General features: G+C 41.4%; 1 long non-coding RNA gene across 3 annotated transcripts in view; it reads right to left on the bottom strand.

Annotated features, from left to right (window-relative positions):
* LOC142829575 (uncharacterized) overlaps positions 1-22,458 on the bottom strand; it is a 315,467-nt gene that overhangs the window by 249,620 nt on the left and 43,389 nt on the right. For all 3 annotated transcript variants that reach the window (XR_016349476.1, XR_012904104.2, XR_012904107.2), the window contains exon 2: positions 16,534-16,673. This is a non-coding gene — a long non-coding RNA (uncharacterized LOC142829575). The remainder of the gene's footprint in view (positions 1-16,533; positions 16,674-22,458) is intronic.

Below are 22,458 nucleotides of genomic sequence, written 5' to 3'. Positions count from 1 at the left end.
CATTCATTGCTCCTTTCCTCACTGAACCTGCAGAAATTGCAATGGGGAAAGAAGCAGGACCCTCATCCTTACCCGTTGCCCTTCCATGGAGCTTGGTCTCTTCCCGTTCCCAGAAGCAGCCACAAAAGTGGATGGGGGTGTAGAAGTTATATATCTATTGAATTTTACCAGAGGAGCTGCTAGTATTCTGCTCCTTTCACTGCTCTAGTTCCAAAGGTGCAACAAGAGGATAACCCTCCCACCCCCCATTCCAGGTTAGAGGGGGTGGATCATGGGGAGGAGACAGGGAGAGCATGGAACCCTGTTCTGCAGACCAGGTGAGGAAAAGTGATGTGGTGTGTCATGAGAGGATGTCCTGTGGCACTCCCCTCCTCCCCACACTGGGAAGAAGTGGATTCCACTTGCACCACTGATATCCATTCTGATATTAATGTTTAAAAGTTATTAAGGTTTTAAATGGGAGTGTGTAATCAGCTATTTGTTGGTCCTGTGTCAAGGTAGGTTCTCTCTCTCTATTTCCTAAATTATTGCTATAAAAGGCAGAAGAAAGAAAAAAACTGTCAGGACTCATAAAATCATTTTTTATATGTCCTAAAATCTGGAACCCTCTGTTATTGGCTTCAGATTTAACACATTTTTTTTCAGACCCAGACTTTATATGCCAATTCTGAGATAGATATTCCATTTGGGGGGGAGGGGGTGATTTCAGATGAGAATGTTTCATGCACTTTCAGGCCTTTGGAGGAAAAGAGGTAAAACTATTAGCCATCATGGAGTAAAGAGAGTAAAGTGTCTCTGATGGACCCTTATTGACAGTTAAAATTCAATAGATATATATAACTTCTGCCTGCACATCCAACTATTTATTCAAATGAACCATTTGCTCAAAGTCTTTTTCTTCCATTTCAAACGAGAACACTGTATCTATGTATGTAAAATACAGGGCTCCATGTTGAGTCCCATGCCATTTCTGTCCATAGTAATCACAGCTTAAATGCGAGATACCATCAATTCAGCGTGGACACTATCTTTCAAAAAAGCAGATCGCTTTTTTGATGTGCTTTGGCAGTGAGGATGCTATCTTTTGGAAGAAGTTTTTTCAGAAGATCTCTTCCAGGAAAGCTTCTTCCAAAAGAAGTCTGCAGTCTAGACACAGCCTCAGTCAGCAGCAGACAAATCTCAGCAACATACTTCAAGAGTAGATAATACAGAGCAGGACTTTTCTTAATGTAGCATGGGCACTAACTAACTGAGATAGCTGTAAACATGAAAAGTAACAGGTCTGTAGGGTGAAGTCCTGAGTGGCTTTAACTGGAAAGCTAGTTTCTTTTCTTGGGAATTATATGTTTGCAAAATTGGCACTTGCTACTTTTTGTAAGGTTGCTGCAAGTCCCCACGCCATGCTTCATCCAGCACCAGCTAAATGGTATAAGATAATAATTTGGTATTAAATACTGGCAGAGTCAGGAGGTTTCCTTCATTCATCTTCTTACCAATGCCAAGGCAATCAAATTAATTCTGTGAACCGCCTGCCAAGTCAACTAGCCTACTAAACTGTCCTGTCTTAAAAATGAAATCGAGACATTCATATCAAATCATACCACTTCCCCACTCAGTGTGATCACTGGAGCCCCGCCAAGGAGAATGACTACCATCATTATACAATGCCATGTGATGGTTTTAATGAGCTGACATTTCCTGTTGCTAAATTGCCATGTCTGAAAGCCAAACAAAATAGTGTTCAACTTCTTTGCAAACCAGTTTGTTTTTTTACCTTTTGCCTTCTATTCCTCCAACAATGCTTCTCAACTGTGCTTGCCTATATGCAGGGTTTTTCTCTCTCTCACTCTCTCTCTCTCTCTATATATAAAATTAGCTTCCCACCTAATAAGCACAATACATGAAAATGAAGTTCTGTGGTATCTGTTTAACAGGCTGTAGCTCTAGAAAATGTCTCTTTCTCTAGAACGCTGAACAATAAATAATAGAACCGTTGGAATTGCACCGACTTGTACCATTGGTGCAGTGTGTCCACATGAGCCATCCTATAGTGGATAGAGTTTTATTCCATGATCATATTTGTGCTGTTCTATGCTACAGATATTTCACTGACTCCTGGATACTTATGTCTAGTGTTCCCCTTAACCTGAGCACTTGGGTAGCCTCCAGGAGAGATGCAGGTGCTGTCCAGCTGATTAAAAGAGTACCCATAATCTCCCACATCCAGCAGCATGTGTTTCTACTGGTGGTGCACATCTGCACATGGGTTGGTGCCCTTAACAAAACTTATTCCACACACAGATGGAAAAAAGTTAGCGGAAACATTGCTTATGTCACTGTTCACTACACAATTCACTGAAGAAATGGCATAAGGAAGATTTCAAAATGTCTTTTTGGACTGTCAGGGAAACTTTGGGAGAAGTAGTCAAATTCTCATAATTCTGAGGAATTGCCATAATTGTCATTTAATTTTAAATGTATAGCTCACATTAAGCAGGAAGTCATCTTTATGTAAGTATTGTGATGATCCCATCACAAGAGTAGCCAGCTCTGCTCAAAACTTGAGGATGATTTTAACCTGATTGTCAACAAGGGACTTGATCTTTCAATCCAATATGGTTGTGGTTTCAACACAAAAGCAGTGCTATCAATCTATAGTATAAAGAGACTTAACAATCCTGTGTATTACATGCTCCATGTAAACTCTACACTTTATTAGAACTGTTCTAAATATCAATTGGCTAGATATAAATAACTCAAGGTGATGAGTTTTCTAGAAAGAGGAATGGAATTTAGATCTGCTAAATCCCCTGGAAGATCGATCTTGGGGTAAGCAAAGACAAGCCCTCAAGCAGAAATATTCTTAGTATTTATGGGGTCGTATGCCTAACACAGCTCAGAGGAATGGAATGATGATTTTTTAGAGATGTGATTTTATAATCCTCAGCAACACACTAATGAAATATTTTAAAGCAAATTTTAAACTGAGGTCCTGTAGACTAACACAGTAAATTCAGAAACTGACAGTATGGAGCTGGCAAACGCCTGTTAAATGGCTACTTTACACTTGAATAGTTCTTCCACAGTTTCAATATATTCTGTGCATGGGTAAGGATGTCCCTGGCCCCAGGATAGCAGGCAAAATGCCCGGGTGGTAGCAAACAGCGTAAGTGCTGGTTAGAGGGCTCTCTCCTTGTAGAGGCTGATTCTTGCAACATCCAGGCAATAATCGCCCACAGGCAGCTACGATGGTCTGGTCACATGGTCAGGATACCTGACACACACCTGCCTACACAGATTTTCTATGCTCAGCTGAGGACCGGGATGAGGTCTCGTGGTGGGCAGAGGAAGCGTTACAGAAATGTTCTTAAGAACACCTTGGTAAAGTGTGGCATCAATGCTGACACCTGGCAGGGGCAGGTGAAGGATCAGGCAACCTGGAGGATCACATCTCAGAGTGCTGGGCACTGTTCTTGATCAAGCAACAGCTCCATGAAGAAGATAAAAAAACCCGATGCAAGGAGTGTGCCTGGGACCCATATTGGTGCTGCTAGAGATAGAGTACTCATATGCAGCCACTGCCAGGGAGTGTTCCTTGCCAGAACTGGCCTAATTTTTCATCTACATACTCATCAGGTATACTGTCTGGGATCTTACTCACTTCGGAGGAGCCTAGAGAGAGACAGTCAGAGAGAATGATTGCCCTGGCTCCAGGGGAGCAGGCAAAAGGTACAGGTGATGGCGAGCAGCATAAGTGCTGGCTGGAGGACTCTGGAAGAGCAGGGGGTGGTTGCACAGCCAGTGGCTGGAGAGAAGAAGGAAATTACTTCTTCTATCCAACTGCCAGCTGCATGGCTACCCTCTCTGCTCCTCCGGAATTCTCCAGTCCAAGCTCGGTGGCTGGGTGCAGCCTATGGGGGGAAAGGCGATGGGGAATGGGGCTGGCCAGCCAGAATATGCCCACAAGTCCCCTTCAGAATCTCCACCTACCTCCTCTAATTAAACCTGCCTTTCCTCAAGCATCAACATTCAAGGTTAAATTAAAAAACCCTATTTCTACTATTTTTCATTGCAAATACACAGTATTTCAGCTATATTATGGGTTAAGCAGGCTTTTGTGGGCTACCCTGGGAACCTACCTACCTACCTACCCTTTATAACATTGAACGTCGGAACGCAATTTCCCATAGAAAGAAACAGCCGACTTACAAATGACCTTTTGGACCACAACCCGTTCATAAGTTGGGGACTTCCTATACATCTTTAATTACTAGAATAGTGTGTCCCTTCATTGCATGTTAATAAAACTGTCTGGCTATGTCTACACTGGTGGGTGTCTATACTGGCATGTGCCTTTGCGCAAAAGTTTTGCTTTTGCGCAAAAGCATCCGTGCCAGCATAGATGCTCTCTTGCACAAGAAAGCTCCGATGGCCATTTTAGCCATCGGGCTTTCTTGCACAAGAAATTAACTTGGCTGTCTACACTGGCCCTCTTGCGCAAGAATACTTGCGCAGGAGGGCTTATCCCTGAATGGGAGCATTGGAGTATTTGCGCAAGAACCACTGATTTTGTACAGTACAAAGTCAGTGTTCTTGCGCAAATACTCGCGGCCAGTGTAGATAGGCGGCAAGATTTTGTGCAAAAGCACTTGCTTTTGCGCAAAATCTTGCCAGTCTAGACGCACCCTGTATGTTTAGAAGAAGTACTTGAACAAACAGAAAGACTCTCTTAAATATATAGTATATCACGTTGGAACACTACAATGAATATAGGACAATTCTAGAGATGAATTGAGGCTCTTTGTTCTTTCAAGTTGATGCATTAGATGATAGAGAGAAACAAAGTAAAACATACAAAATAGGCATATTGGGATCATGGACTGTGAAAATATTGTGGTTAGGGGCCTCGTGTCTATTATTTTGTGATTTACAGATACCATAGTTATAAATGCCAAAGAAAAATTTCAAATGGATTTAGTAAGGATTTGCCACATGACAAGTCCTTCTCAAACATACCAGGCCTCCTAGTTCACTTTTTATCAACATCCTCCCCAACTGTACTGTATATTTACTTTGTAAGAGTGTCCACTTTTATCCATTCTACAGGGTGATAACATGAAATGGGAAATTGGCTGGAAGGCTATAGACTTTACGTGCCTTATACATAGGGAAAATCAGATAATCAAGATGTATGAAAGATCAATGCAAAAAAAAAAAAAAAAAAACAGACATGGAGAAATACTTCGTTTTCTCATTATACAAAAAGCTAGTGGTGCCATAGCTGAGAGTTTGAACTCTTTTATTAATAACACAAAGGACCACGGTTTGTCTGATAATTTCTATTAATCACTACAATCCAGGTAAAAAGTGCCCAGCGGCCACATGAATGTGCATCTCAAAGGTTAGGCATTCTTGGGACTGGCTTGGGATTGCTGAAGTTATAGGTTGGAAACATTATGATGTTCATGCTATCCATATACCTATCCTTGCTTAGTCTTGCTAAAAGGCTCATGAAAAAGACTGCTATATACACACACACACACACACACACACACACACACACACACACAAAATTGTGCAGTTTGCATAGCAGTTCCATGCTAATTAAGAGAGACCATGTTGTCAGATGGATGCCAAAATGGTTGATCAGAAGTTTAGCCATTTCCAAAAAAGGGATTGACCATAACCCATTTCAGGTTTTCTTTTGGAAAGTTTTGGGAGGCAAAAGGCAGCAAGATAATGGTGTCTCACGGCTGCAGCATATGTAATGATGTGTCAGTACCAGGCCCGGCCTTAGGATAAGGTGAGCATGGCAGTTGCCCTGGGCCTTTTGTCTTCAGGGTCCAGTGCCTGCCTGCCCAGCCACTCGTCCACTGCCCTGGCTGCAGAGGGCACCAGTTGGGCTCTGCTGTCAGTACGCCACTGTGGGCCCCGCAAACTCTTTGCCCAGACCTAGCCAGTACTGTGAGTCAGGCCAGATAAAGTAAGACCTGACCCAAATCTTGACAGTGAACTGTAAATCAGTTCAAGATGACTTTTACCCAGCTCTAAAAAAATACAAAGCCTAAAATGAGGTTTAAAAATCCATGAGAATACGCTTGTGCATGATATTTCAAGTTCTTTGATGTTGAGTGGTTTGGAAATATAACAAGAATACAGCATTTCTTATGGTATTTTACTTGGTGGAAAGCACTGTTTCTTCCAAACCAAAGCAGGAAGGGGCTTCATATTTTTTTATTTTTACATTATGAAATATTTTGAACCTGCCAAATTGTTTGATTCATATTTATTTCAAGCTATGGATGAAGGCTGGCTAAGGTTTTTAAACAAGATGATTAAATTTAGGATTGTACCCATATTTAGGACACGGGATCCATGCTCATCATTTTTGAAATCTGGTCACTTATTTAGATGCTTAAATATAGATTAAAATCCTAAATTCAGACAATGTTTGAAAATTATCTATTAAAATAGAGAGAAGAGTCTGAGACATGCTAACAAAAACCATGGAATTCATCAAAGTTAGTCTGAATCAAGGGGCTGGGTATTCTAGGGTGTCAGAGATAATTACTTATGTAAAGAAAATGATGTAAGTCCAAAATTAATATAAAAGTCAAGGTTTTGACAAAATATTTGGCATTGTGCTTTTCACCACTCTCTCAGGGTTTCCTGACAAAGGATGTTTTTTCTATGTTCTGTGAGGAACTCAGTGATATTCTTAGGGTGGAGGAATTCCATCAGTGCTTAAAAGGATTCCAAGAGGAATCTGTTTCCTTTCCCCTAAAAATGATCTGGATTATATATCAGAATATCTGGTCATTTTATCTGGACCTTTTCAGACACTATAATATACTGTACTAGACGATTTACCTGATATTGCTCTGGTCCTTAACTTAAAAAAAAGTATTGTTTTTCTTCGTGTAAATCATTGCTCGGGGGAGGGGGACTGTGGATGAGGGTTCATTATGCAGGCTGCCCTGGGGAGAGAGGATTACCACAGCTCTCTCTTGCCACAGCAGCTTGGGGCCAAAGTGAGAAGTGCCTGTTCATGGCCACTGCAGCTGCCGTGGGCACAACCGGGGGAGGAGTGCATGGCCTCTGGCTGAAGACAGACAAGATACAAAAAAGACACACACACAAACTAACCCTCTGAAATATATAGCAGATAGCTGTCCCCTTCTCAACTTCTACCTTCTGCTGGCTCAATGGGGCTATAGCTGTCCCAGTTCCCCTCTCTGGTCCCTTGCCTATGGTCATTCTTCTGTATAACTTCCTATATTTTGGCCTTGGAAAGGGTTCAGAAAAGGGCAACTAAAATGATTAGGGGTTTGGAACGGGTCCCATATGAGGAGAGGCTAAAGAGACTGGGACTTTTCAGTTTAGAAAAGAGGAGACTGAGGGGGGATATGATAGAGGTCTATAAAATCATGAGTGGTGTGGAGAGGGCTGATAAAGAAAAGTTATTTATTAGTTCCCATAATAGAAGAACTAGAGGACACCAAATGAAATTAATGGGGAGCAGGTTTAAAACTAATAAAAGGAAGTTCTTCTTCACACAGCGTGTTGTCAACCTGTGGAACTCCTTGCCAGAGGAGGCTGTGAAGGCTAGGACTATAATAGAGTTTAAAGAGAAGCTGGATAAATTCATGGAGGTTAGGTCCATAAAAGGCTATTAGCCAGGGGATAAAATGGTGTCCTTGGCCTCTGTTTGTCAGAGGCTGGAGAGGGATGGCAGGAGACAAATCGCTTGATCATTGTCTTCGGTCCACCCTCTCTGGGGCACCTGGTGCTGGCCACTGTCGGTAGACAGGATACTGGGCTAGATGGACCTTTGGTCTGACCCAGTACGGCCGTTCTTATGTTCTTATGTTCTTATTGCTAGACTCCTCTCTTTTCATTTTATGAGAAACAATCAAATTGCAAGCACATCCCATTATGCTGGCACAACCAAACTCTACCTTGCTTTAAGTTGTAATAGGAGGAAGCTGCATACCAAATATGGTGGTTCTAGCTTTGACTGCTTAGGAGGAGTTCTTGAACAAACAGACTCATGGATGGACAGACAAACAGATGCACATTTCTAAAATACCTCATAAGAAGATATACAGGACCTGGACTAGAGAATAATCCACTAGCTCCCTGTCACACCTTAAGCTCTGATTTTTTAACGTAATCATATATGCTACAAGCCATTTATCCATGATGTTTATATAGTATTTAATTTCTGGTAAAATGGATCAGGACACATAACAGCCCAGTTTCCAAATTGATAACCAACAGGGGAATTTCAAAGTAGTTTGCAAAGTAGTTTCAGTAGGGAAAAAATAGTCAGTTCTCAGAGTGGCAATATCTTCTTTCTGAAGAGCTAATTTGCAGTAGCATAGGAGTTATTTTCAGTTGTTATTGTATCAATGCAAATAACACCTCCACTTATAGCAGGGCTATATAGGCACTCTCTGGTCCGGCAACATCCATGGTCCAGCATGATTTTAGTTAGCTGGATGTCCACTTACCATGGGTCCGGCCAAGTTTCCTGCTATCTCAAAAAGTTTGTTTACAGCCACCAGGTCTGAATCTCAGTGTTCTGTGCAGTTGTTTAGCTCTAATTTACCCGTAAATGTCTTCTAGGAGCCCTGTAAGCAGCAGAAGTGTTAGCAATGCTGCCAGACAATATTGACTTCCTGTGGTTCTGCAAATTCTCTAGTTTGGCACCAGTCAGGTCCCAAGGGTGCCGGACAAGAGAGGTTCAGCCTGTACTCCATTTTAATACAAGCTATGTTCTTCTATGCTGGCATAATGCTTACTTTCTAGTAGCAGGGTTCAGCTGACTCATTAGCGCAGAGTGACATTTGCTCTAACCACTCCCTCTGTAAGTAGTCCTAGTGAAAGGGCTGCATAAAGGTTCATGGGATGAGTCTGTCAAGCAGCGTACTGAAACACAAAGGCAATAGCATGCTGCCTTTTCTGTGGCAAATGCTCTAAACTCTGTTGATGAATATAAGACGAACTGCTAATGCTGACTAAAGGGTGTGTGAGTCCAAAATAAGGGCTGGATCCATCCTGAGTGACCAATGCATTAACTGAATCCTTAGATCATTCCTAAAATGGTGTAGGGTCTAGTGTCAAATGAATACCGTGTCCCAACTCCTGCAGCACTTAGAGTCTGTTGTTGATAGTATAATTCAGGGTCTCACTGACTTTGGCTACTCTGCAAATGGAGTGTGCCGGAACGGCTTATTTCACTTACATATACAAAAACACTTTTCTTCAATTGAAGCATGTGTGTTTTTTCTCCCTTTAAACAAATATATAGCATGTAATGAGGCCAATGTAAAGAAAAATCCATTGCACTTTTTTTCTGTGGTTTTGTACAGTTACACAATCGCAAGATACTGGTGGACTAGAGGACTCATCTCCCACATTTCATGGGAGAAAAAGGCAGTGTTTGTAAAAGCTATGAGAATTTTCATGTCAAGTTTTCAAAAGCAAAATTCATATTAGTGATTTTTTCCATTGCACAAATAGCAAAATCTTTTGCCTGCCTAGTGGAAAAACATCATGAGGTCTATGGTTTGTGTGCTTATATTGATCACGGAAATAACTAAATTAATGTTTTACAAGGAGGTGTGTGTCTAAATCCAATCTTGGAACCCAAATTCCATCTGTTCTATGGGGGATTGTCTGTCCTGTGGTGAAAGCCATTGAAGAAGACTGAATTCCTGTAAATAATAAATACCTTTCCTGCATGACAGGCAGAGTTTTCAGACTTCAGAATTGTGGACTTAGGATGGGATATTCAAAAGCTTCCAGCATTAACTTAATAGGGGAGTCAGAGGGAGTTTTACAACTGATTTCAAGAAGGAGCAGTTAGACAAATGTTGAGCACTTTTAAAACCCCACCCTTATCAACTGGGAGGGAGAAAACTAGTAAAAGTAATGCTGAAAGAAGCTTAAGGATAATGGAGAGTACATTCTACATTTCAGTATGCAATTTGGTAAGCTAGCAAAAAAAAATATGATTTTAAGCTGCTTATGTGAAGTAGAGTGGAGTGTTAACAGTTCCTCTTTGGAGGCTTTCAGATCAGGCTACACAGTGAAGGGGACCATGAAAGTATTGTACCTAGATATAGAATTAGAAAAACAGCTCTGGGGAGATCACATTGAGCTCTCAACAGCACATTAACAGAGAGATGATAAGTTAGAGGGAATTCTGGGGCATAGGAGGGTACTAGATAATGTGGAATATTGGTAAGAAGGGGAGATGAAGCCTTTTACTTCCAGGGCTTTTCACTCCACTTTGCTCAGAGATGTAAGTCAATGATACTGTCATCCAATAACTATTGGGTACCTTGTATTGCATGAGTTGTTGGCATTTTGGTCACTGTTGGGTGTTTACATTGAGAAAAAGGGTACCTGCATAGCCACTTGATTTTGCTTCTTACTGGTTTTATACGAAGTGCTTTTAAATCAGAGCCAACCATGACTGGTCATAGTGTGAGTAGGAGATTAATATAAAAATAATATTTTACCAATAGTATTAGAATTCTTCAATTCTTCAAGTCCATGTGCTGAGCAAGATACTTTTCATGCTTTCTGCTTACTATTTGAGGACCCTACCAATTTTCTGTGAGTCCATAGAGACTGTTGTGTTTGCTTTTGCTTGGATTAAGAAAGATTTCAGATGTTATCTTCTACATATCCTGCTCTGTACTGTCCCAGAAGGTCTGGGTTCCATTTGGAACTCTGCACTTAGTCATTACTGTATATTAGTCACAGAAGGAAACATTCTGTTCTTATTAGCGATCCAAATGTTAAATCCCTACCCTTGAGAGTATGCAATAAATATGACACTGTTGTGCAGTGAGAAAGTCTGGTTTGGCTGAATAGCACAGGAAGTGCATTGCATTATTAATAAATGCACAATAAGTGTTCATTAATGGTATTCTTATGAAGCTATAGAATCTATACAACTTCCTTTTAGAAGTATGACCATTGGGGTTGTTAAAATACAGAAAAAGTTGAAGTACCCTGATCCTAGCTTTTAATTGGCAAAGATGATGCTGTACATGTTTTATACCACAATCAGTTGCTTAGTATAAATGATTTTCAACATAAACGTGATTAAAAACAAACTTGTTCCAAATTCTATCATAAAATATCTTCCATTTTAATTACTCTTTCACAGCAAAAGGTTGTAGGCAGACATAACCAAAACGTAGTCTCCATAGCCTTTACTTATCATAGACATTAAGAGCATGTCCATACTTACCCATGAATCGATGCTCTGGAGGTCGATATTCTGGCTTTCAATTTAGCAGGTCTAATATAGTCCCTTAAATTGAACTCAGAGTTCAGCTCCTGCTGGCATTCAGTACTCCCCCTTATGTGAGGAGTAAGAGAAGTTGACAGGAGTGTTTGCTCCCATTGGCCTCCTATTGTGTGGATGCTGCCAAGGCTTGGTTTAAGGTAAGCCAACTTGAGCTATGCATTTTGCATACCTGTAGTAGTGTACTCTAAGCCGACCTTCCTGATCTAGTATAGACCAGGCCTATGTGTACCTCTTGCTTCCAGGGTACCCGATAGCAGTGGTGCACAACCTTTTTTAAACTGTGACCTCCACGGCTGGGCCCAGCCATTGGCAGCCATGTAGCATGGCGTTTAGATCCAGGTGGCCGGGGGCCGGACCCAGCTGTTGGCGGCCATGCAGCGCTTAGATCTGGGCAGCTGGGGGCTGGGACGGCTGTTGGTGGCTGTGCGGCATTTAGATCCAGTCTGCCAGGGGCTAGGCCCGGCCATTGGTGGCTGCGCAGCGTGACACCCCCCAGCCCCCGGAAGACATCTGTGACCCCCTTGGGGGTTGTGACCCACAGGTTGCTCACCACTGCCCTATAGCACTTGACAGGTTTCTTTACTTTGTTTGAAAATAAAGGATAAGTGTTGCTGTAACACATATGAAAGGAAAGCACATCAAGTGCTACCTATATAAGCCTGACAAGCTCAGAGCATGAGAGAAAACTGAAATGTCAACAATGCCTTCATCAGAAAGTTTACAACACTTCATTGTTATAATTATTACAATGTTATAAAACCTCTCTTAGCAACAGCCTATGGTTTGTTTAATCTAAATAAATCTTTAAGAGGTTGACATTGAGATGATTCAGTTATGGCTGGATGCTTGTTATAATACAAGTAAAACATAATCCTGCTCAGTTTCATAAATGACACCTGCTTAAGCTTGCTGGATTTGTTTATCAGAACATCATATGGCACTTTGCTTGTTTTCTTTCCTTCATGTTTAAGCCAGTATATCTTATTCTGTTTGCATTATAACAATAATATTGGAAACAGAAGGTATTTTAAAATAGGAAGATTCAATGTTTTCAATGCTGAAAACAAATTAAAGTGTTTAAAATGCAACATCTCTTCTCTTTGGCAGTTTTTTAGTCTGAGAAACAAAAACTGCCAAAGAGAAGAAATGTTGCATTTAAAACATTCTGATTTGTTTTCAGCATTGAAAACATTGTATCTTCTCATTTTAAAATACCTTCTGTTTCCAATACTAGTGTTAGAATATCCTATTCTGTTTGCATTATGGCTTAAAAATGAAGGGAAGAAAAATGTGATATGTATCAATATCTTCTCTGTTCAATATTAAGACAAGTATTGCATAATCATTGAAGAGACTGTCATTCATTATCAGCAGTATCAGGATCACTCATTTAATGAAGCTTATGGGAGTAGCCAAGTTAGTCTGTACAGGACAAACTTATAAAACAACAAATGGTCGGGGAGCACTTTATAGACTAACAAAACATGTAAATGGTATCATGAGCTTTCATGGGCACAGCCCACTTCTTCAGATGAAGTTTGGGTAAACCCAGTTATCTATATAACTTAAGATTCTAGTATCAGTAATGGAATAGAAATTACTGTTCAGTAATAGAAATATACAGGTTTGGCAAATATATAGTAATAGAAATATATACTGTTGTGTAAATGGACAAATTGCTCACCACTGCCCTATAGCACTTGACAGGTTTCTTTACTTCGTTTGAAAATAAAGGATAAGTGTTGCTGTAACACATATGAAAGGAAAGCACATCAAATGCTACCTATATAAGCCTGACAAGCTCAGAGCATGAGAGAAAACTGAAATGTTTCACTCTGGCTAACTGAAAGAAGGAATCAGAGGAAACTTCATCATCACAGCCACCATTCTCACTGTATCCCTAGATCTCCAATCATTTTCATCCTAATGCCAAAATGCCTTGTGCAGACCTGGCCAGAGAGAAGGAGTCAGATGACAGTTTCCCATACCAGGTAGTATACAACATTTAACTGGTAGAGGTGGCTATCTCCCCACCACCATCTTATGTCTTCTTTTCTTTCCCCAGCTATTTCTTCTCTTTCCTACCCCTCTCCTTTAACCTTCTGCCTAATAAAAGTCTGGCTTAGCTGGCTAAGCTTGTATTATTTTGCAACACTACTATATGCCCTTCTCCAGAAAGAGGAGAAAGTAAAAGCAATATTCTTAACAGCACAATGTTGGTATTAGTTTGCCAGATCTCAAAATGGTTGATGATTCCAGTCTGAATTGTTCAAGCTTCCATAGATCCTTTGATACCTTTTTCTGCTAGACTGAAGAGCCTACTTTTAAATATTTGTTTCCCATGAGGGTACTTACAACGTGTGATCAAATTGCCCTTTAACCTTTCCTTTATTGAACTAGGAATGGATTGAACTTTTTGAATCTATCATTATAAGACATTTTTCTCATTAGTCAATCTCATTGCTTTTCTCTAAATCCCCTCCAGTTCAATAAGGTCTTGAATTGATGACAGCAAAACAGGACACATTCTTCCAGCAGTCATTGCACCAGTACCAAATACAGAGGTAAAATTTCCTCTCTATTCCTACTCAACATTCCTCTATTTATATATCCAAGGATAATATTAGCTCTGTCTCCCTTCAGCCAATAAGGTGGTGCCCAATGGTGTGGTCCTGCTGCAACTCATCTGGGTTTATTAATCTGCCTGGAGGCAGGACTGGTTAGCTGAAGGTGCTCAATCTTGACAGTTATCATAGGATATGACAATATCATTGCTTTTCTCCATATACAGAAAAAGAAATAGTTACTGAACACTTCTGCCTTTTCTTGTGTCTTCTAAGAAATGGAATTTCTCTACTACATCTCAACTAACTTATTCTCCTTTCCCCAAAAAGGACAGTTCCCACAATTTTTTTTAGTGCCAAAAAGACTGCTGCACTTCCAAAAAGATGGAAGAGGAGGTTCCATCTAAAATTTTCTCCTGCTAAAGGGAGACAAGACAAGGGATATGTTAAAATAAAAGCCTTAACGAATACTCTATGCCTCTTTCTTCTCAGTATCTTCATACTAAACAATTAAAAGGCTTTATAATGGTGTTTTTGCCAAGATACTAAGCAGGCTGAGGTTTCTGAATACCAAAACCTGAACCTTGTTTAGCACTGTTTTATGTTGGACACTAAGGCCATGCCTACACTACACTTTTTTTTGGGGGGGGGGGGGGGAGGAGGAGAGGTATACAAATTGCGCTCCACAATTTGTGTACCTTTCCCCAATTGTTTTTTCAGAAGAGGCTTTCCCAAAATTTGTCCCATCTACACTGGGCCAAATTTTGGAAAAAACCTCCTTCTTCAGAAGAGCCCTTCTTTCTTGTAATGAGGTTTATAGGGCTTCCAAAAGATCAAGTCTGCTTTTCCACAAAAAATGTTGGAAGAGCAGATGTGTTCCCTGGAAAACACTGTAGTGTAGACAAATGGGTTATGTTAACACCTTGGGCTCTTTGAGTGCCTGTTTAAATTTTGCTTTTAATGGGAACTGGGTGTGTCATGCCCCATCATAGTAATTTTATCCCAGGTATGTTTAGTACAAACAGAAGGCTTGAACACCTTGGCTCAGCTGAAGAAAGAACAGATTTCTCTGGAGGAACATGAGAGTTAATTCCTTATTTCTAGCCAAATCCTTGCAATATCCCAAAACACTGCTGCATTTTAATACCATAAAGCTGGGAAGGGAAGGGCGCTGAAAGTCAGTTTATATGATGCTGATTACTTTTCTCCAGCAAACTTAGCACTGTCTTTTCATCTATGAAACATGAACGCAAACCAAGAAATCACTGTAGTCTTGCAGTAAGCGCCTTCTTCTATTATAAGCACTGAATATGAATAACTCCATATGCTGCTCCCCTCACTTCCCATCTGGAATTATAGTAAAGTGTGCCGAGAGGTTACCATGGCGCTGTAACAACAACCAATTGCTTTTCCCCGTCTTTGAGCCATCTGATCTGTTTTGAGTTTGAAGTCTTTGTTGGAAGTAGTTATGGCAATATGAATATTGTGTTCTTAGTCACACATTTATTAGATGCAAAATATTTTTCACAGAGCTTTTCTTAGAACCATTATGAAGCAACTGATGCTTTTATACTATTTAGCCAATCATTTCCCTAATCTGGGCAAGCCTGCCTTTCCCTCTTCCCCCAGAGAAGATTTGATCTAGGAGACAAGTGCTAGGAGCACGGATCTGGGAGTCAAAAGATGTGGTTTTTATTCCCCATTTTCTTGCTGAGGGAGGATCTGATCCAAAGCCCCAGTGAAGTCAGTGTGAGTCTTTTCATTGATTTACAAGGGCTTTGGATCAGGCCTGCTGTGTGATCCTTAACATCCTCTTGCCTCATTGTATTCTTCTGTGATACTGGATAGTAACAGTAACCTTCCTTTGGGAAATGCTTTGAAACCCTTGGCTGAAAGATGTTATTATGCAACGCAGCTATTATAATGTGCTTTGCAGTTATGCATAATGGAACATTTAGTGGACTGTTCATTGTCATTACTGGTTGAGAGGAAGCCTCTTGCAATTTTTGCTTGAACTATGAAAATAAAGTAAATTCACTGGTGGTTTAGGATGTATTTATATTGTCTGTCTGTCTGCCTGCCTGCCTATGTTTTTATAGGATTAAAAAAAACTCCTCTTAGTTTTCAGGTAACACTAAGAATCAATTATTTCTGCTCCGTGGTCCTTGGTATCACCTCAGCATGTCACAGTAGAAAGACATGTGGCTCGTGAGCCTCGGGGTGGCCACAACTGCTCTAGTTAATTCATTAAAGATAGAGAGCTCTACAAGTTCAAAGCAAAGCCATGGGCAAGTTCAGGTTGAGCCAACAAAGAAAAAAGCTTGGTTCTTAAAAGCGATATTCTCCAGGAGGCACAAAATGTGGACAGGTCAAAATAAAAATTATTTGGTTATTTGGTTCTTCAGGAAGATTATGTTAGCCATCTTTACTGCTCAGTCCACACTTACATTTCTCTCTTTTCCTCCTCCCACTCACTGATGCTTCAAGGAAAATAAACTTTATGGGAGTGCTTCCAAGAGCTGGTTTTCTATGCTTTGGTGCCAGTCAGTGCATGTGCTTTTGTCCCTGCCCTCCTTTCTGACTCACATTTATCTGCCCAATCCCAAACTTTCTCCCCCAATTAAAAAAAAATCATGTTACCTTTCCTTAGTGGATTCTCTCAGGCTTCGGTTCTAAAAGGTGCTGTGTTTATCCTCAAAAGTGCCAAGCACCCCTAGCTCTTCCTCATCATTTTGTGGGATGATTCCCTTGGCTTCAACACGAGACGTTTGAATTGGAACCTGTTCAGAAGCAAAGTGTCAATTATGCCAGCTTCTTGTAATAACTGCAAGGGGAAACGGGGGATTTGTGTAGAGGCCTCAACCAGGCAGAATGCCTTTTGTAACTAATAGACTTTAATGGCCTCAGCAGCACAACATTTCATAGGCTGCAAGTATAAACGAACATGGATTTTACATTAACTTTTTATCAGTGGCTGAATCTCAGCCGAAGGCTATATTACTAATATCACAGTAACATATTATCCCCTTTCATGAGGTCAAGGATCCATATGTTAACTTACTATTCATTGTAGTTTTTGTCCTCCCTCCCCCATATCCTTGTCTTCTCTACCTACATCTCACTTGGGACAGAATTTTCAAAAGTTTTCACCTTTAGCAGCCACTTCTGCTCCCATTCAAGTCAATAGTAACATTTCCAAGTTGGGCATTTTGGAAATCCCTCCCTTAAAATATCTGTGTATTGCCCATTTTTGAGGTAAGTACAACGTGGAGATCAAACAGGATTTTTAGGACCACTGGGGACGTGCGATGTCCCAGAATTGGAATCACAGTTTGATTCTGGGGTTTCAAAACCCACACCAACCTTCAGTCTGAATTTTGTGATAAGAGCCTATACAATGGGCCAAACTAGAACTCTGAATTCAGACAGGCCCGTCTCTACATTCAATCACTATTTATTCCACAGAAACGCATAGGTGCAGAAAGTAGGGGGGAGGGGGATGCAACAATACCCCTGGGCTTTGCACCCAGCCTGGCCCCACACAGGGTCCTGGCTACCCGCCTGTGCTCAGGAGCCCTGTCATCACTCAGGGTTCCAGCTGGCATCTGCCAGCCCCTCACTGACCCCATCACGTGGGACTGCTCTGGGTCTGGTTCTAATTAACATTTTCATCAATGACTTGGATAATGGAATGGAGAGTGAACTGATAAAATTTGCAGATGACATCAAGCTGGGAGAGATGGTAAGCACATTGGAGGATGGGATTAGGATGCAAAACAAATGGGCATATTGGAGAATTAGTCTGGGAATCACCAAAATAAATTTAAATACAGACACGTGCTACATACTGCGCTTTAGGAAGGAAAAATCAACTGCCCAACTACAAAATGAGAACTAACTAGCTGAGGAGTGGTACTTGGAAAAGATTCTGGGGTTTAGAGTGCCTCACAAATTGAATATGAGTCAACAGTGTGATGGAGCTGCGAAAAAGGTTATTATTACGGGTTGTGTTAACAAGAGTGCGGTATAGAAGAAAAAGGAGCTAATCATCTCACTCTGCCTAGCACTGGTGAGGCCTCAGCTGGCATATGGTGTCCAGTTGTGGGCCCCAAACCATAGGAAATAAGTGGATAAACTGGAGAAAGTTCAGAGGAGAGCAATAAAAATGATAAAAGGTTTAGCAAACCTAATCTCTAAGGAAAGGTTCAAAACTGGGCATTTTTAATCTGAAGAAGACTGAGTGGGGGATGGGCGATAGCAGCCTTCATGTATGTTAACGTAATGTTCCAAAAGGAAAATAGTTAAGTGTTCTCCACAGAAGAACAAACAAAAAGCAGTGGGCTTGATCTTTAGCAAGGAAGATTTGTGTTAGCTGTTAGGAAAAGCTTTCTAACTATATGGCTAGCTGAGCTCTGGAATAGGCATGGGAATTAGGTGAAAGTAGGACTGAGGGAGTCAAGCCCCCTAACCCCATCCCAATCCTGCCTCTTCTACCCAGGCCCTACCCCCAGCACCAGAGGAAGGCAGGGTCGTGCACATCCCCTTCCCCTGCCCCGCCAACACCACAGGGAGGGAGGAGGGCATATGGCCACCAGTCTCCCCAGTCCTGGAGCATGGGAAGGTTGGATGCTGGGGGCAGCAACAATCCACTGCCTGTATGCCTACAGTATGTGTTCTGAGGGTGGACTGTAGGCTTCCCTCCTATGATACATGCCGACCCTGGGAATAGGCTTCCTAGGGAGGCTGTGGAAGGTTATTGAGAACAGTTTGGACAAACTACCTGTCAGGAATGGTCTATGTTTATTTGGTCCTGCCACACTAGACATCCTTCCAGCCCTACAATTCTGTGATAGTTGTTAAGTTGTTACTAGAGACATGCATATTGACAGTATTTCTGTATGAAGAAAATTACCAACTCAAATGATTGGGCATTGAATTTGTTATATACCTTAGCTTCAGAAAGGCCTGGTTTCAATTAACATCAAATTAACATCTTGCACAATATTTTAAGGAGAAATATTTATGAGTAAGAAGAATGTAAAAAAGCACATGCCTTATGTTTATGTAAAAATAATTCAGTAACTAGGAACTTATATGCCAAGTTTCAGCTCATAGTGAATTTCTGAAGCCATGGTGTAAACCCTGGGAAAAAATGGGTTTCCTAATGGAAATACTGAGACCCTTACCTACAGTGGCACAAATGAGACCACTACAAACCAATAGAAGCCTAGAGGCAACATAAAATCTAGCCCAATTTTTATAAAAGCTGTTTCTTGGCCTCCTATCACTGGTGATGTCTCACCTACAATATATCCAGTGACTCATCCTACAATTATTGCTGCTGTCATTGTGGTCCAAATTGCTGGGAGGAAGGGAAGTACTGACAGAAACACTTTAGGAGATTAGAACACACAGGTTTGTGATTCCTTATAAAAGCTTTGCTATGAGCAACCTGATCGCTCTGTGATTACTTTGTTTTGAATTCACTTGTGCAACACAGTCCTGGAACAGTGCAGTTTTGTCTTGCTTTTGGAAAGAGTTCAGTGACAGGAGTTTCAGTATGGAAAGACAATGTTTTCCTTAAAGGGGCACTCCAGCTCAATGCAGGCTCACCTTTTGGCATTTTTAGAACAAGGTATTTATGTATCTGTAAACCTGCTGTATTTTTTATGACAACAGAAGAATTTTTTTTAAATGTTAGAGTTTGCACAGCACCCCGAGAGTGCAGAGAAGGGTGAGGTGCAGCCATGGCTTTGCCTCTCCCTTCCAAGTCACGTCTCATGTCCAGCCTCACAGAGTGAGGACAATAGGTTTATCCTTAAAGAGGTATAAGTAGCAGGAACAAAGAGTTAGTATGTCTATTAGTTACAAAGGCATGCTGCCTGGTTGAGGCCTCTACACGAATCCTATCGTAAAGCTGTACCTAAATATCATTGTCTAGCTCAGGGGTGGGCAATCATTTTTTGCTGGGGGCCACTTCGGAAATTTTTTAAGTGGCTCTGGGCTGCACAGGAAGGGGCAGGGCATCAAGCGGAAGGGGTGGGGCCAAGATATTTCCCAGTTTCCCACTCCCAGATAATGATTGGTCTAGGGTGAGGGAGTGCCTTTGCCCCTTCCCATGTCCATGCCTATAGAATGGGAGGAGACTTCCTGAGCTTCTCTGCCCCTACACCAAATAGGGCCTAGGGTGGGGGGGCACACACTGCTCTGGCCCCGCCCTGCGAACGGCGCGCAGTGCTTCAAAGTGCCATGTGCTCCCGGCAGGGTTGGAGCAGGCTTTGCGCGCTCCCCCACCCACCCCTGGCCAATTAGGGCCTGGCGGCAGGGGAGTGCGCAAAGCCTCCTCCACTCTGCCCCCACCCTGCAAGCAGCGCACAGCACTTCATAGCACCGTGTGCTCCTGGCAGGGCAGAAGAAGGCTTCACATGCTCCCCTGTCTCCAGCCCCTATTTGGCCTGGGGGTGGGGAAGCAGCAGGGCCTCCGCAGGCCAAATCCACCAACTTGGCGGGCTGGATCCAGCCTGCCTAGGCCCTTTTGCCCACCCCTGGTCTAGCCTCTTGATGGATGTATTTTTACTATGCTGGTTGTAGGGTTTGTCACTTTTGTCACATTACATCATGATGAGGATTCAGCATCATTCAAACTGGGGAACAGGCTGTAGTAGGAGTGGACAATAAACGGCCCACAGGCTGGACATGTTACGTCAGGATTAGTTGCCATAAGTCTGGCTGCTTGCAGCTCCCATGAGCCATGGATCACAGTTCCCAACCAATGGGACCTGGAGGCAGGAGTTTCCCATCCATACTACTTCCTGTAGCTTCCATTGGTTGGGAGTGGTGATCTGCAGTCAATGTGAGCTGCGAACAGCCGTACTTGCTGACCCACAAGTAAATATAGCACTGGTGGCTCACCACGGACTAACCCTGGTGAACTGTGTCCAGCCCAAAAACTGCTTATTGCCCACTACCTGGACTATAGGATTTAGTGGTTTATGAAAACAAGGAGCAACAGATCTTTAGCCAATGTAAATTGTCTTAGCTCCACTGACTCCAATGCAGCTGTGATACATTTACATCAGCTGAGCATCTAAGAAGAGCCTGATGACTGTATCGGTGTTGAGGTCCTGCTAATTAAGATATTTATATTATAAAAATAAATTTAAACATTTGCCAGCCTATATACACCATCCTCTGTAGTCAGAAAGCTTGTGATATGATGATATGTGATATGAAAGCAGACATATGATGTATTTAAATATCCATGGAAAATATTTGGCAACCCTAGTATTCATACAATACAGACACAGAAAAACCATGGGGAAAAGGGGGAAAAACACACTTGAAAGGGATGTAACTGAGAATAGAAATCCCATTTGAGTAATTGTATGCCTTAAAAGCCCAAATGATGAACCTTCCTGTCCACAGTGACTAATAGGGACAGGAGCTCACTAGGATTAGGAACATGTTATTTAGTCAGTGTTTGGGGAAGTAGATGTCTTAATTAATGTAAAGAAATATATTACAAATTCACATCAGATTCAAGGTAAATTGAGGGTCAAATTGTCTCACAGAACTTCCCTGCAAGTCTACTTTACTTGGCTAGTCTTAGATACTATTGTCTTAAAATGCAGGAGTCTATGCTCCATTGTATAGTATTATTAGCAAATCCTCATCAAAATGAAATTTGCATTGTGACAAACTTAGGTCTGCTTCAAGTGGAAACTGCACAATTTCCCAAGATGATCATGAACGATCCTGATTTTAAACGGAAAAAAAATCATAATTACACAGGGCAGGTCACATTGCACATTTTCATTCTTGCCAGACTAGATTGTCAACAATCAAGCTGTGTAACTAAAGGCCAGTACCTTTGCAGCTAGACCAGTCTATTTTCTGTCGGCCTTGCTGCGACAAGTGTGGAGCAGACTTTGCAATGTATTTGCTGCACAGAACTGGAAATGTCTGTCTCCTCCAAGACAAAATCTGGAGAAGGGCCAGATTCCAAGGTCTCACTGCTTTAGGAGGAAGAAGCTGTAAACTAGCAATTAGTAATCCTGCTACTAACAGGGAAGATTGCCGGGAAGTATAAATACGGTCACTGTTTATATGTAACTTCATGTAGGAAGTGTTGCTGATTATATTATTGCCAGAACCACCTATGAAGGAAAGAACTCAATTTGTGAGACACTCCAAGCATGGACTACTAAGATCATTAAAAATGTGTGCAATTGTTATTCACAGATTTATTTTAAAGAAGTCTGCCATAGTAATATTACACATACACAAATATTAATGAGTCATTAGAATATAAAAATAATGTATAATGAATGTATTATGCATCATTATAGGTCTGGATTTTTTTTCTGGGAGTAAGGCCTAATTGAAAAAGGATTAAGATGGTTTTTTAAAATAGTACACTCATCCAAAATGTTAGCTGTTACATGAGAAACAAATTAATTGCCTGAAAGTCTGTTTTAAGCCTCTCAGTGCTCTATTTTTGACTTGTAGAGAGGTAAAATTTCAGACTAGTTGTAGTGAACACAGCAAAGAAATGAGTAATGGATT

This window comes from Pelodiscus sinensis, chromosome 4 (assembly GCF_052426305.1).
Source record: "Pelodiscus sinensis isolate ZL-2025 chromosome 4, ASM5242630v1, whole genome shotgun sequence".
NCBI classification, from domain to species: Eukaryota; Metazoa; Chordata; order Testudines; family Trionychidae; genus Pelodiscus; species Pelodiscus sinensis.
Note: the sequence above shows the minus strand (reverse complement) of the source record. Positions and strands in the feature narration are given on the sequence as shown.